This window comes from Notolepis coatsorum (genome assembly GCF_963971535.1).
Source record: "Notolepis coatsorum genome assembly, chromosome: 6".
NCBI classification, from domain to species: domain Eukaryota; kingdom Metazoa; phylum Chordata; class Actinopteri; order Aulopiformes; family Paralepididae; genus Notolepis; species Notolepis coatsorum.
This window is the reverse complement of record NC_140170.1, coordinates 159,650,120-159,667,214: the sequence shown is the minus strand read 5'-3', so window position 1 is coordinate 159,667,214 and position 17,095 is coordinate 159,650,120. Positions and strand designations below refer to the sequence as shown.

The following is a 17,095-nucleotide window of genomic DNA, read 5'->3' as shown; positions in this document are numbered from 1 at the left end:
ACCCAGACCATAACTGTCTGATTGTCTTCCTCCACAGTCGCCCCGATTAGCTGCTAATCCTTGGGATTCAGAGCAAACCCGTTCCCAGCTACCTACTGTATACGTCTCTTCCCCCGCGGGTCTAATGAACTGTGGGATCCAGTCGTTAACCTTGGTTCTCTAGCCCCACCCTCCCTGATCCCCCGACACACACACACACACACACACACACACACACACACACACACACACACACACACAGAAAACACACACAGAACACACACACACACACACACACACACACACACAGAACACACACACACAAAACACACAAAACACACACACCGCGGGCCCCCAAATCACGCACCCCGTAATTGAGTGTTAACTATGGAGTAAGTGAATGAGCGGCAGGAATAGGTGTGGGAGGGGGGGGGGGGGGGTGAGAGACATCCAAAAGGGAAAGAATAATAAGAGTGAGAGAGAGAGCGTGCGGATGGAGTGCGGAGGAATTGGCAGGGAGGAGGTGTTCATTAAGGAGGAGTTCACTCTGGCAGCTTAGTGAACTCTTAATTGGGGGACGGGGGGGACGGGGAGGGGGACGGGGGGCTATGAATGAGGGATCAATATGGCCTGAGCCTCTGTTCCAGCCCAGCGAAATCAATCCGCCGCTGGAGAGCGAGAGAATGCAGCCAATCAGAGAGACGCAGCCTCTGGGCCTCCTCTCGCCATCACTCCCGCTCTCTTGCATAACTCCTCTCCTCCCGGTCAAGCCTGATCAGGAGTCGGGCGGCTCCTTCTCCCCAGCCGTCACACCGATGAGAGATCGTAGCCGCGCGATGGGTTTTGATTGGCTTAAGAGCGAGCTTGATCTAATCGCAGGGGATGAGGGTGAGGGTGGGGGGCGGGTGGGGGTCGTGGGCGCTTTAAAATGCTGTCAGAGATTTTCATTTTATAGTCTGTTGAAAACGAGAGTCTCTATTAATTAATAAAACATGGCTCGGATGAACAGACGAGGCGCCAGAACGAGCGAGGAATAGTAATTGATCCCGGGGAGTATTTCTACTCTCTCCGGCGACTAAAAATAGCCCTTCCTCCTCAGACTCCTTCTTCTTCATCTTCCTCTCTCTCGTCCCTCTGGGTAATAACAATCTTTCTTGTCCTGTCATTTCTTCATGTATCATCCTTTCATCCACATCAAGGACAAGCCAGGTGTCACATTCTCTCTCCACGCCGGGCTTGTCATATCGCCTTGTCACCTGCAGCCCTTCTCCAATCTCCTCCTCCTCCTCCTCCTCCTCCTCCTCCTCCTCCTCCTCCTCCTCCTCCTCCTCCTCCTCCTATTTTCCGCTTATTTATATTAAATCTGTCACTCCTTTATTTTAGCGCCAGAAAAAAAAATTGATAACTTTTGTCGTCCGCTGCTTGCATGCAGTCTGCTGAGTCTCCCCCCGACCCCCTCCCTGCTGAACACTGTCTCCCCCAGATCCCCTCCCTGCTGAACGCTGTCTCCCCCAGATCCCCTCCCTGCTGAACGCTGTCTCCCACGATCCCCTCCCTGCTGAACACTGTCTCCCCCAGATCCCCTCCCTGCTGAACGCTGTCTCCCCCAGATCCCCTCCCTGCTGAACGCTGTCTCCCCCGATCCCCTCCCTGCTGAACACTGTCTCCCCCAGATCCCCTCCCTGCTCAACGCTGTCTCCCCCAGATCCCCTCCCTGCTGAACAGTATAGGAGTCGCTATTGAAACGACCAGGACTCAGACCCCACCGGCTCCCCACCTGCGAACACTGTCAATTGTGTTCGTAGGGACGACTGACCGAGCCAGAGGTGCCGCTGACAGCTGGATTCGAACCCAGAGTATCTGCGGTGGTCGGCGAGTGCTTAGACCTAATACGCTACCCAGCCGCCCATGGAATTTGTATCCTATGTATCCCTCACCCTGTACCCCCCCCCCCATGCTGCTTTGACACCCTAATTTCCCCAAGGGGATTAATAAAGGATCATCTTATCTTATCTTAATTTCGTCATTGACCAAATGGAGAACACAGAGGTGAATGGATGACCTGTCCTGGTGGCTTTGTAGTGTTGCTGTTGCTTAAGAAGATGTCTTTATTTGTCCTGCAGCAACACACACATGTAAGAAGACGACGTCTTTATTTGTCCTGCAGCAACACACACATATAAGAAGACGACGTCTTTATTTGTCCTGCAGCAACACACACATGTAAGAAGACGACGTCTTTATTTGTCCTGCAGCAACACACACATGTAAGAAGAAGAGGTCTTTATTTATCACAGGTTGCTGGAGGGGAAACCCTTACGAGCACGGGGGGAGAACATGCAAACTCCACACAGAAATGCCCGGGAGATACCCCACCTGGGTACCTGGCAACCCGGAAACCTGGTCCCTAAATGGGAATCTAACCCAGGACTTTCTTGCTGTGAGGCGACAGTGTTAACCACTACACCACCCTGTTGCTGTTGCTTTTGTTGTTGTTGTTGTTATTGTTGTTATTGTTGTACAACCAAAGAAGAAGAAGACCCCCCTCCTTCCTCCCTCTGGCTTCAGCCGTGTATCTCGGCTCCACGCTAATCTGTCTGGGAAGCAGCTCCGCGAAGTGCAAAAAGCCTCGACAGAAGCCTTATCCCTGTCCCTCCAGATGGACAGACGTGGGGACTGATGGGCACAGGTGCCTGAGCCCCGTCTCTCTCTGATGCCCTTGAGTGGCTGGCAGAGATGGCACAGGGCCCCGAGCAGCTGGGCCTGCTGGCCCGTGGCAGGGAGCAGCGTGTGGCCCTATACGGTCTCCCAGGGTATTCTTAGAGAGGATCAAAGCCACTGTGTGTGTGTGTGTGTGTGTGTGTGTCTGTGTCTGTGTGTTTCTGTATGTGTGTGTGTGTCTGTGTCTACGTCTCTGTGTGAGTGTGTGTGTGTGTGTGTGTGCACACGCAAGCACATTCCCAAAACACAACCTCACTGAGTGGCCATGCGGTGAAAATAACAGCCTCGTTTACAGCGTTTTCCTGGGAGGTTCAGTATGAAACGCTCGACGCCCGACGTTGATTAGAGAGACCGGTCTCAACATTACCAACAGTTTGGAGACGTCGACTTCGGTTTGGCTCAGCTGAGGGTATCACATGTTGACCGCTGATATCCAGCCAATCACAATAGGGGATCCGACAGCTCCTAGCCCTGTCAACGGGGCCTCCCGTTCAGCTGTGGAACAAAGCGTGTCGCAGCCTACCGGATCACAGCAGGAGGCTGATGTAGAGGCAGCCATTAGACAGCGGCTAGATGGAAAGATGAGGGTGAGATCTGTTGTGTTCCTGTATCTCTTGGCTCACACACCTACTCCAGAGCTATATGGGAATCTGCTTGTCAGCCTGACTCAGAGCGAAAGACTTTGCAATGTTTAACAGTGGGAAGTCCATAACTTATCTTCAAAGCTAGAACTGTCTCAAAGATAAGAAGCAATCATTTTGCAGAAGATTTTTCTCCTCACAATATTTCTGTTCCCCAAACCATCACCATAACACCAAAGATGGCTTTTCTGTTCCCCAAACCATCACTATAACACCAAAGATGGCCTTTCTGTTCCCCAAACCATCACCATAATGCCAAAGATGTTTTTTCTGTTCCCCAAACCATCACCATAATGCCAAAGATGTTTTTTCTGTTCCCCAAACCATCACCATAATGCCAAAGATTACTTTTCTGTTCCACAAACCATCACCATAATGCCAAAGATTACTTTTCTGTTCCCCAAACCATCACCATAATGCCAAAGATGGCCTGTATGTTCCCCAAACCATCACCATAACACCAAAGATGGCTTTTCTGTTCCCCAAACCATCACCATAACACCAAAGATGGCTTTTGTGTTCCCCAAACCATCACTATAACACCAAAGATGGCCTTTCTGTTCTGTAACTAGCACCTGATGAGGTCGCAGAATGTTGAATCCGTTGACCTTGGTTGTTTGTCCTCCATGTCATAACGCTCTATAGAAGTGTTTTGGGCTGAAGAAGCAGATGTGTCATCGATCCTTTGGGCATCTATTGAAGGGGGGGGGTGCTGATGGGGAGGGGCATCTGCTAAGTGGGACTCGGAATGGCGTATGGCATCTGTCAGGGAAGACACAGACAATAGAGCCTGGCATCTGGTGGGGATGAGCCGGAATGGACGTCTGACTCGCGCTGAAAAGATAAAATGGGAGCAGCCACAGACCTGGCCTGTTTTCACTGTGTCTGTTTTTGTTCCCCTCGTCAGCTCAGGGAATAGTCTTGACACTGCGATAGATAGCTGCTAAGCAGAGGGATGTAAAACGCTCAGACTTCTCATCCTCCTCTCGTCTTTGTGTTTCTGCTCACAGTATAGAGGAGCTCAAACGCCCTCCGACGTCTGAGAAGCAAGGAGAACATCTGTGAAGACTGGAAAGGTAAAGGTAGGGCTGTTTATCTCTCTCTCTCTCTCTCTCTCCCTCTCTCTCTCTCTCTCTCTCTCTCTCTCTCTCTCTCTCTCTCTCTCTCTCTCTCTCTCTCTCTCACTATCTCTCCATCTCTCTCTCTATCTCTCTCTCTATCTCTCTCTCTATATATCTCTCTCTGTCTCTGTCTCTCTCTTTCCCTCTCTCTCTCCCTCTTTCTCTGTCTCACAGTGGAACTGACACCATCGGCCTCTCCAGAGCACACACACACACAGCACTGCAGGTGCTTCCATGGCTGGGTTTGTGTGTGTATTTTGGATGTGAGAACATCACAGGATCTCTTGCCACGCGGCTGATTCCCTCCACGCTGCGCGTCCACTGTGCCGCCGGACTGTTGCCTAGCTGTGAGCCAGCCCTCCGCCTCCCCGCGGAACAGAGCGTAGTGTCTTATTAGTGCTCACATCAGTATGGATCCTGGAGAACCTCAGGGGACACAAACAGCACAGCGGGCTTCTGTCAACACAGACACTCTCGGTTTACCTGAGGGAGTAGATTCGACGTTGCCAGAAGCGATTCACAGTCGCACACATACAACAAGACCGAGGTAGTGGTTGTGGTGGAGGTAGTGGTGGTGGTGGTGGTGGTGGTGGTGGTGGTGGTGGTTTTGTTGGTGGTGGTGGAGGTAGTGATGATGGTGGAGGTAGTGGTGGTGGTAGTGGTGGAGGTGGTGGTGGAGGTAGTGGTGGTGGTGTAGGCAGTGGTCGATCATAATGTAATGATCATGAATCATGAATCAACACGTACTGCGTGTGTGTGAGAGAGAGAGAGAGAGAGAGAGAGAGAGAGAGAGAGAGAGAGAGAGAGAGAGAGAGAGAGAGAAAGAAAGAGATAAATATCGCGGCCACTCACTCATATATCAGACCTCATTGCACGCCTTGTGTATGTATGTGACAAATAAACCTCTTGAATCTTGACTTGCCATATTCAATCAGTTTCAGTAACTACAGAACAGTACATATTGTTAGACTCACTTGTTGTTTGGAACGAGCCTCGAGCCGTCGCGTTAACCCTTCGAGAAGCTTTTGTGGTCCGGGCTTGATGAAGTGTGTGTCCATATAAATCCAAATCCAACACTGTCAGTAATGTACAGTATCTCGTGCTGATCTCTTCAACTCCTGAGAATACACTTCTTATATATTATTACCGAACCACGAGCCTAGCTAAGCTAACGCACTAAATCGAAATTAAAATACTACTGGACTGGCTCCTCCTCGCATTCTTTTCTGTCTGATTACGTGACGAGTACAGTGGCGCAGAGCTTGCTTCGAGCGCTAGAAAACGCGCCCCGAGACATCATATTTGAACGCCCTAGGCGAAATGTATTTGCTTGATTTATTTACATTGGCTGCGACGATACAGTGACACGCACAGTGTGCGCGTTAAGTCTATGCGCCCAGGTTCGGAGGTACAGTATATACTCTATGAGAACACTATTACTAGGAAGCGGACAGATTTGATTATACTCAAACGGAGCAGCGTTGATTCTGCTCACAAAGCCAAAGCGCGAGTGTACATTTAAATGGTAAATGGTAAATGGCTGCTTTTTTATATAGCGCTTTACAATTTGTTACTCACATTTTACCCATTCACTCACACATTCACACACCGACGGCAGAGGCAACCATGCAAGGTGCCAACCTGCTCATCGGGAGCAATTAGGGGTTAAGTGTCGACACGCTGCCCGGGAGAAGCGGGAATCGAACCGGAAACCTCTGGATTGCCAGACGACTGCTCTACCTCCCTGTCGCCAACTCATTTACTGATGAACTGCAGAGAAAATTCCCAATTTACCGCGTGCAAAGCTTGACCATATGTTTCTGTGTATAATAAGACCTCAAACTCACACAAAAACATGAAGAAAAAAACTAAATAGAAATTAAAAAAGCTGTGCGAGGCAAAGTTGACAGAATTTATTGAAGTATGCAGCTATGCAGAGAGAGAGAAAGAAAATACAAACATTCAAAGTAGACTTATTATTTGGTTCATGATGCCTCAAAATGAATTATGATACAATCATAAATTAGTTTTGTACACAAATTGCAAGTTATGCAAATGTATACAAATCCGAAACTGCATAGTGCACTTTTAAATTAGTATCTTTGTGAGGTTACCGTTTTATTATTTACATTATTACATTGAAAAGATACAAAGATATATTTTTTAAGACTTGAAAAGAAAGCTATTATTTTGTTATAGGTTGATTTTTAAGTAATTTTCGTACCATTGAGATTTGCCAGAGATTACTTTAGGCATAATAAAGCATGTTGAGTAACTTTGGTTATATAGAGATATTATCTTGTTATATAAAAGAATATAAATAATAATTTTCTATCCATACAGAGGAGGCATACTTTAAATATATAAAGATTATAAGGCATCTTTGAGTAAACTTTGAGTATCTTGTCCTCTTTTTTGAAAATCACAATATGGTCACCCTAGGTGGTGGTGGTGGTGATGGTGGTGGTGATGGTGGTGGTGGTGGAGGTGGTGATGGTGGTGGTGGTGGAGGTGGTGACTCACCATCACGTCATCTCATCTCAGTTCCTTTGTTTCCCCCCCGTCTTCTCTCTCTGTCATGGACAGAGAGCAACTACCATACTGTGCCAACTTTCAGACGGAACGCACAAAGAGCGATTATGATATTGTGCCAACTTTCAGATGGAAAACGCACAATCGAAAGTGAACCGGATGGTTGTTGTTGTTGTTGTTGTTGTTGTTGTTGTTGTGTTTGGGCCACAGCAGAAGCCCCTTCTGCGCTTTCATCCCTCCATGTGTTGCTTCTCAGAGAAGAGAGAGATGGGGAGAATGAAAGACCGAAAGATGGGACAGGGGGGCTGGGGGAGAGAGGAATAAGCTGATGTGAGAGAGGGGAACAGCCACTAGGATTAATGTCCTTGGCTCAAAAAATAACAGCTGAAAAATCACCAGAGTCTTGTGGGTTTGGCCCTTTGATGCATGGGATTTATACGGCAGTCTTGCTGTATATGACTTGTGATCAGGGTCGGACACACATTTCTCATCAAGCGACCGGCCACTGTGATTGTCTGTCTTTTCTTTCAGCACTATTGCCCCAGCCAAGCTGACATTTTACAATGTTCAGTAATAGAAACCTGACCATCGTTGCTCACGTGTCAAAGTGGGCCGGTAGAGTAGAGAGACTCCTGATAACATGTGCTACGTAGTTCTGATACAGCAGTGGCTACCTCCTGCAAAGTGATCCCGATCGCCTAATGTAAAGGTAAAGTGCATTAGCCGGGGCGTGGCTCGCGGCTGCTTAGGAGAAGAGATTCCGTCCGCTTGAATTATAAATGTGACTTTGAGTGACCACTTGTGTATGCATGGTGTTGTGTTGCCTTTGTACAGTTGGCGGTCGCAGCCAGCTAGGAGCCTCTTGTGTTTGTGTTGAGTCGAAGTGATCCGATTCACCCGGTGCAAACAGCAGCATCAGGAGCATCAGAGGCTGCTGGAGCTGCCGGAGCAAAGCGGCAGATGTGATGTGTTGGTGTTTATGTGCACAGCTGTCCGGCTCGTTATTACTCGAGGAAACATCGCTGTGCGCATGCTGTAACCAGACTCTCCCTTTTGACTAACCATCAGTTAGAATTAAAGGGGAACTATCTTATAAATTGCCTTTTTGAGTGTTTAGCATTGTTTCCTAGCTATGTGAACTTATATTAATATGATCTATGTCTCAAAATTCTCATATTGGCGCATTCTTCCAATTCTCCTCTCACAATATTCACCCTCACTGAACTGAGTCGTTTGAAAATGTGCCTATATGTGATGTCATATAGTCACTGCTGCATGTTAATGTTGAGATAGACGACGACGCTCCGCAGTGGTTTAGGAGCCCAGGCTCAAAACAGCTCGAAATCTTGAGGTAGAAAAATGCTGTTTTTGAGGACTTGATTAGAAATACAAAACAATGAATAAAAAAAAAATATATATTACAGAGGTGTTCCATAGACTCACAGGAATTGTGTAAAAGTGCCCAAATAGTGAAAGAAATAGTAAAATAGTTCCCCTTTAAATAAAGCTATTATAGTTTTGCTGTTTTTGGTGGAAAACAACGTATCGCTCTACAGAAAAAAAGCGTCCTGGCCGGATGGAAGAATAGTTCGAGAATACTTTGATTCTGCCTGTGTGATGCTAGCAGGATGAGACGGGTTGAAGGACGTTTTCTTTGGTAAGTTATTCTGTTTGAGGCCTGATCTCCACTTCAAAAGCGCAGTGGGAGCCTAGCGTGAAGGAACTGTTCACCTTCATCCTTTCTCCTGCGCTGCTCGTGCTGCCAGGCGGGGCGTTCGGCAGATAACACTCTTCAAAGGCCGAGTTCGGCAGGCAGCGCAGTACCTTCAGCGAGTCCATTTTGTTTCATCAGCTACTGTCCCTCATATACTGTCCCTCATCTACTGTCCCTCATCTACTGTCCCTCATCTACTGTCCCTCATCTACTGTCCCTCATCTACTGTCCCTCATCTACTGTCCCTCATCTACTGTCCCTCATCTACTGTCCCTCATATACTGTCCCTCATCTACTGTCCCTCATCTACTGTCCCTCATCTACTGTCCTTCATCTACTGTCCCTCATCTACTGTCCCTCATCTACTGTCCTTCATCTACTGTCCCTCATCTACTGTCCCTCATCTACTGTCCTTCATCTACTGTCCCTCATCTACTGTCCCTCATCTACTGTCCCTCATCTACTGTCCCTCATCTACTGTCCCTCATCTACTGTCCCTCATCTACTGTCCCTCATCTACTGTCCTTCATCTACTGTCCTTCATCTACTGTCCCTCATCTACTGTCCCTCATCTACTGTCCTTCATCTACTGTCCCTCATATACTGTCCCTCATCTACTGTCCCTCATCTACTGTCCCTCATCTACTGTCCTTCATCTACTGTCCCTCATCTACTGTCCCTCATCTACTGTCCCTCATATACTGTCCCTCATCTACTGTCCCTCATCTACTGTCCCTCATCTACTGTCCCTCATCTACTGTCCCTCATCTACTGTCCCTCATCTACTGTCCCTCATCTACTGTCCCTCATCTACTGTCCCTCATCTACTGTCCCTCATCTACTGTCCCTCATCTACTGTCCCTCATCTACTGTCCCTCATCTACTACTGTCCCTCATCTACTGTCCCTCATCTACTGTCCCTCATCTACTGTCCCTCGTCTACTGTCCCTCATCTACTGTCCCTCATCTACTGTCCCTCATCTACTGTCCTTTATCTACTGTCCCTCATCTACTGTCCCTCATCTACTGTCCCTCATCTACTGTCCTTCATCTACTGTCCCTCATCTACTGTCCCTCATCTACTGTCCCTCATCTCATCTACTGTCCCTCATCTACTGTCCCTCATCTACTGTCCCTCATCTACTGTCCCTCATCTACTGTCCCTCATCTACTGTCCCTCATCTACTGTCCTTCATCTACTGTCCTTCATCTACTGTCCCTCATCTACTGTCCCTCATCTACTGTCCTTCATCTACTGTCCCTCATCTACTGTCCCTCATCTACTGTCCCTCATCTACTGTCCCTCATCTACTGTCCTTCATCTACTGTCCCTCATCTACTGTCCCTCATCTACTGTCCTTCATCTACTGTCCCTCATCTACTGTCTCTCATCTACTGTCCCTCATCTACTGTCCCTCATCTACTGTCCCTCATCTACTGTCCTTTATCTACTGTCCCTCATCTACTGTCCCTCATCTACTGTCCCTCATCTACTGTCCCTCATCTACTGTCCCTCATATACTGTCCCTCATCTACTCTCCCTCATCTACTGTCCCTCATCTACTGTCCCTCATCTACTGTCCCTCATCTACTGTCCTTCATCTACTGTCCCTCATCTACTGTCCTTCATCTACTGTCCCTCATCTACTGTCCCTCATCTACTGTCCCTCATCTACTGTCCCTCATCTACTGTCCCTCATCTACTGTCCCTCATCTACTGTCCCTCATCTACTGTCCCTCATATACTGTCCCTCATCTACTGTCCTTCATATACTGTCCCTCATCTACTGTCCTTCATATACTGTCCCTCATCTACTGTCCCTCATCTACTGTCCCTCATCTACTGTCCCTCATCTACTGTCCCTCATCTACTGTCCCTCATCTACTGTCCCTCAGCTACTGTCCCTCATCTACTGTCCCTCATCTACTGTCCCACATCTACTGTCCCTCATCTACTGTCCTTCATCTACTGTCCTTCATCTACTGTCCCTCATCTACTGTCCCTCATCTACTGTCCCTCATCTACTGTCCCTCATCTACTGTCCCTCATCTACTGTCCTTCATCTACTGTCCCTCATCTACTGTCCCTCATCTACTGTCCCTCATCTACTGTCCTTCATCTACTGTCCTTCATATACTGTCCCTCATCTACTGTCCCTCATCTACTGTCCCTCATCTACTGTCCTTCATATACTGTCCCTCATCTACTGTCCTTCATATACTGTCCCTCATCTACTGTCCCTCATCTACTGTCCCTCATCTACTGTCCCTCATCTACTGTCCCTCAGCTACTGTCCCTCATCTACTGTCCCTCATCTACTGTCCCTCAGCTACTGTCCCTCATCTACTGTCCCTCATCTACTGTCCTTCCACAAAGTCCTGTCTCTGCACAGCCAGCGACTGGGGTGAGTTTCGTTCTGTTCTTCTTGCAGCCGGTTGCGTGAGGTGCGTTTGATACTATACCTCGTGAGGTGCATTTGATACTGTACCTTGTGAGGTGCGTTTGATACTGTACCTTCTGACAGTGGCCAGCACCGCTAGGCAGCGAGCATTTTTCTGACCCTCGTTTTACACATCAGCGAGATTGAAACCGACAAACTCCCTTCACGCCCGTCCCCCCCCCCGTCCCCCTCCTCCCCTGATTTCCCCAGCCTGCCTCCTATCTGCTGATTAAAAGTCAAATATTAAAGTGCTCTGCCGTGAGCCCTGCTCTAATTGATTCTCTCCGCCGGGCACACACAGAATGGGCTGACAGCAGGCGATACCAGGCTTTGTCAACATCGGGCACGCTGCCCACCGCTCGGGAAAGGCACTGCTTTAATAACACTGCACCCCGGTAAAGGCCCCCCTCCGCCGCTGCCCCCACGCGAGTGTTGCAACCTTGTGGGCCACACACGAAGATGCCCCTTGAGCATTTCTGCCCGGGCATCATAATAAGACACACACTGAAGCAGCAGCTCACCCCCCCCCCCCGCCTCCCTTTCTCCTTGTGTCTGCTCCTCCAAGCTGTGAAGCCAGCTCTCGGTTTGTGTAGGAAGGTACTGGCTGAGGGGAGCAAATCTGTCTGTGTGTGTGCGTGTGCGTGTGTGTGGGTGTGTGTGCGTGCGTGCGTGCGTGTGTGTATCTTTATCTTTATTACGGATCCCCATTAGTCATCACCGCAGCAACAACTAGTCTTCCTGGCAAGGGCGTAATTTTGTTTTCAATGATGGGGGGGACACATTTGGGGGCGTGGTCAGTGGCGGAGGGTGGCTGTTGCGGGGGGTGGGGCCGGGAAGTCAGTCAGCAGTGGGGGTGCTGAGATAAGTGATATAATAATAACGTCATAGGTTTACCACTCTGGTAAACCAACACTCTCGTTCACTAGAGGAGACCACTGCCCAACTCCACGCTCAGCTCTGCGGAGCGTGCGAGACAAACAATGTAACCGTTTTGATGCATACATCTCTGCCCAGCCTACCCCACCTGTTGCTGTTGCGCCCCCGCACAGAGAGACCCATATCCCCGCACCAGAACGCTACGACGGGGACGTCTCTAAATGTCGTGCCTTTATTTTTCAATGTTCACTAGTATTCTGACAACAGCCGCACACTTCCAAAGTGATACATCTAAAATCGCTTACCTTACCTGTCGGGTCTGCTCAAGGGTCCAGGGCCCTCATTCATCAACGTGTTCTACGCACAGATCTGTGCTTACCCTGTGCGTACGATCATTTCTAAGCAAAGAGTGGGATTCATCAATTTCAACTTGAACTTGACTTCGTGCTTACATCTACGCACAGTTCAGACCTGGCGTACCTAGCGCCCAGTGGTAGAATATATTATTACAACAAGGAAATGAGCTTCTGTGCATAATAACACTGGCACGTTCTGTACGAACCGTAGTTCATTATAGTTCATTGTAAAATAGCAACAGTAGTGTAATTATGGTCAAAACCCTATAAATAGCATTTGGAATAATAGATCTTTCTCTCAGAATGAATGCAGCATGGTTTATATAGCGTTATCGGAATATACGGGGTGTAGGCTACTGACTGACTGCGCTCCGCGTAGCTTGATTGATTGATTGATTGAAAAGTTTATTAACAGATTGCAGAATGGGTACAGTACAGTACAGCTCAGTACATACAATTGTTAATTGGGGATGCAGACCAACTTTCGTCTTGTTTACATCAGGGTCCCCCATTTTCAATTCATCATAAATCATAAAGCTCAACTCGTTATTATTCTGCGCAGACCGCAGAAACACGGGAACGTTTTGATTATATTTAAAAGGCTTTACGTTAAACGAAACAAGTGGAACTTCGAAGCTGTAAGCAGAATACAAGTCATATGAATATAGTGTTCTTCCCCCTTTTTACTGTATGAGAAAGAATAGAAAACGCATTGCAATGACACTATAGTGGACAGACTATGTATATGATGGGATTCAAGTTCGCGTTTTTGTTGCTCATAGGCATGCTGTCAGAGTATGATATCTTAATCAAACATTCTAGAACATTTGTCGTCACAGATCATGTCCTAATAGAACATAGGCTATGGCATGGATCGTGATATTGTGTGGACTGTTATTATTACTGTACACCGGTACCACCCATTGTGACAACAGCCTTGTGAGTCCCGCACACAAACATGATGGAATTCAAGTTCATGTATTGAAAGGCAGGCTATCATACATGCAGTGAGATTCATTGTTCTTGTATATGCTCTCGTATTATATTGTTTATATAGGCTACCCAATACTGACATCAAAATAGATTGTAGTATGCCTCTAGAAATCATATGCAGCAGGTAGAAAGTTGACGGGAGATCCATCGCGATTTGGAATAAAATTGAGGAGAACTTTAATCCCTGGGGTATTAATCAAACAACACGGGAAAAGGCAGTCATATTCCAGCGCGGTCTTTATTAGCCGACAACAAAATAGATGCATCTAAAAATCATATAGCCAATCGAACACAACTAATAAAGGCATTCATATTACAGCACGGTTATAATGACACACAACCAACGCCAAACAGTGGTCAACGAACGGTCTTTATTAGTATTTTGAGCTGTCCAGGCAGAATTGCAGCAATGGTCTTAGGGAGCCGTTGATATCTGACATCACCGTTTACGAGTCCGCCTTTTATTTATCCCACAATACGCGATAGTGTCTTCTTGGTTCGACAGCAGTGAACAATCTTCGTGGAGTTTCTCAGGGTTCCGCTCGGGTCCGTCCATTATTTCACATCCCATGGGGGGTGTTTCCTCATTTTCATGACCATATATGGATAATCATGCACGAGCATTGACGGTAGAACAAAGTGGTATTCATCAACACGGAGGACCATAGAGCCTGCGTACGCACGTGTGATGAATGCCGACTTCCCTGTGCGTACGCTAGTTCTACATTCCGTGCTTACGTGTGGAAGTAGGTCAAGTTCTACGTCCACGTTGATGAATGAGGGCCCAGGACTCCTGCGTTAGAATGGGCGACAGGCAGCTCTCCACTTCCCTCTGCAATTCATTCCCCGCATACATCGCCGAGACGCCGACATGCAAAAGGTATTCGACCACCCTCCCGGGGGCTCGGATAGTTCTTGTAACTGCCTCCGTGTTCAAGTTTAAGTTAAGTATGATGTCATAGTAGAACCGGCTGGCTTGTTCGCCATCCGCCAGGGAAACCGCAGATATATATTCCTTTACTGCGAATTGAGAGCATCCCAAAAACTATTCCAGGCCGCTATTTCTTTACCAACGGATTTCCAGTTCCGCGTTGACGCTTCCAGGCCGCGTCTATTCGAATCCCAACTGGTTCATGCGTCGGCTACACGCTGCTTTAATAACACTGCATTATCGAGACAGCGCCCCTATGACTTTGAGGATCTGGCAATGAATTCCAAGAGTAGGGTAAATCTGCAGTGCCGCATCGAGTCACTGTTTATTATCATGTAACATTGTTTTTGGACGGTAAAAATGTGCGGGGGACAATAACATGCAGGGGACATGTCCCCCGTGTCCCCCCCCATAATTACGCCCCTGCTTCCTGGGGTCCACACACAACAAAAACAGTACATACATACATAACATTATAGTAGCATACATTTAAAAAATATATTCCAATATTCCTACATATAAAAATTATTCCAAATAGCATTACAGTACACAAACAGAGTATCAAATCACAGAAAATACAATAAAATGGATTAAACTCTCAGACAGTCATATCTTTACAGTGTAAACTACAGTATCTGTGTTTTTCTTTATTGTAAACTAATTTCTTTTTCTCTCAATGCTCTTTTCAAATTATTTTTAAAACGTATCTTACTGGTTATCTGAGTAAGATGTACTGGCAGTTTATTTCAATATGACATGGCTCTATATAACACAGTTTTCTTTGCTGCATTGGTTTTTGGTAGTAGCAGTGTGAACGTTTCCCTACAGGCATGCCTAGTAGCCTACCATACTTGTGTCGATCATGTGTACATGTTAGCTGTGAATACAAACAGACAGGTTCTCTTGAGATATATATATTCCTCATGAACAAGATCAGGCTGCAATCCAGTCTGTCTTCCACTTTCAACCACGACAGCTTGGTATGCATCCCCTCCACACTGTTTCTCATTGAGCAGTTCAGGGCCAGACGGGCCGCTCTGTTCTGAGTGAGCTGGATCTTATTGAGCTCTTGAGGCATTAGACCAGACAGCTGGACAGTAATCAATGTGAGAAAGAACTAATGACTGTATCACTTGCTTCAATATCAGATCGGCTAGAAAATACCTACACCTTCTGATAATTGAAATACCGCTGCTCCTTTTGGCAACCACATTGTTGGTGTGAGTTAACCATGAGAGTGTTCCATCAAGTGTGACACCCAATAGCTTTGCCTCTCTAACTTGCTCAATAGCTGTTCCGTCTAAAGATATACTTAGCTTCAGGCGGCTCCGTGGCGCAGTGGGCAAGGCGCTCGCAACGAATGCCCCGCTCTCCACATTGCTTTCAGTTTAGCTGGTCGTCCACAGTAATACACATTGGCCGTATTACGGGGAGGGAAACTGAAGGGTGGGGATCGGGGGTTGTGGACAGCGACTCCTACAGGTCGGTTGGTGCGCCTGCGCAGTAGAATCAAGAAGCGGCGGGGGCGGGACCCCTCCAAAGCCCAGACCCTCGACGCTGAAAGATCGAGCCGCGCAGATGAAAAGATGCGACGGCTGTTACCTCGAGTATCGGAGGGGACTCGTGCTATGTATGACTTAGTCCACATTGCAGCCGGCTTGTGGGAGGCAAGAAACAACGTTCGAAGACAGGGGAGGGTTGAATTGGACGATATGAAAATTGGGATGGGAGAAAAATAGAAAAATGGGAGAAAAAGTGGATAAAAAAAAAGGATATACTTAGCTTCACGTCTTTTCTTATAGCATGCTTGGATCCCAATATTAGGCTCTTGGTTTTTGAGATGTTTAACTTCAGCCTGTTTTCAGACACCCAAGTGGACACTAAGTTCAATTCTCTCTGAAGGACTTCATTAAGCTCTTCTGTCTTGTCTGATGATGCATACATTGTAGTATCATCGGCGTACATAACCATACATGTATTTTCTAATACCCATGGCCAATCATTTGTAAAAATGGCGTAGAAGCTTCATATGGTGTGTCTTCTCCACAGCAGTAGGAAACATGTATCTGTTTTTGCTCGCTTGCATAACCGACTCAGCTGACTTAAGCTACAGTATCTGGGCCAGTGGAGCTGAGAGGAGGTTCCATCTATAAACTCCACAAAAAGCCTCTCTGCTCCAATCCCCAGCCCCTGCTGCTCAGATAATTGCTTTAATGGCGTTTAAACACAGAACACAGATGTATTTAACAAGCATTAGGTGTGGGGGGGGGGGGGGGGGGGGGCTTTAGGAAACGGGGAACGACACTAAATAAATCATCACCTGCTGACGGGACTGAGGACACTAGGCGGAGGTGTCGTCTATCTATAGGTCTATATCCCTCACCTGTAATATCATCCTGCGGAGGTGTCGTCTATATAGGTCTATATCCCTCACCTGTAATATCATCCTGCGGAGGTGTCGTCTATATAGGTCTATATCCCTCACCTGTAATATCATCCTGCGGAGGTGTCGTCTATATAGGTCTATATCCCTCACATGTAATATCATCCTGAAGAGGTGTCGTCTATATAGGTCTATATCCCTCACATGTAATATCATCCTGAAGAGGTGTCGTCTATATAGGTCTATATCCCTCACCTGTAATATCATCCTGAAGAGGTGTCGTCTATATAGGTCTATATCCCTCACCTGTAATATCATCCTGCAGAGGTGTTGTCTATATAGGTCTATATCCCTCACCTGTAATATCATCCTGCGGAGGTGTCGTCTATATAGGTCTATATCCCTCA

General features: G+C 47.2%; 1 protein-coding gene across 1 annotated transcript in view; it reads left to right on the top strand.

Annotated features, from left to right (window-relative positions):
- The window catches only part of LOC311230254 (extracellular sulfatase Sulf-2-like), a gene marked incomplete at its 3' end in the record, with an annotated part of 130,980 nt that overhangs the window by 12,051 nt on the left and 101,834 nt on the right, over positions 1-17,095 (top strand). Inside the window, exon 2 of the mRNA XM_084316475.1 lies at positions 4,352-4,417. The remainder of the gene's footprint in view (positions 1-4,351; positions 4,418-17,095) is intronic.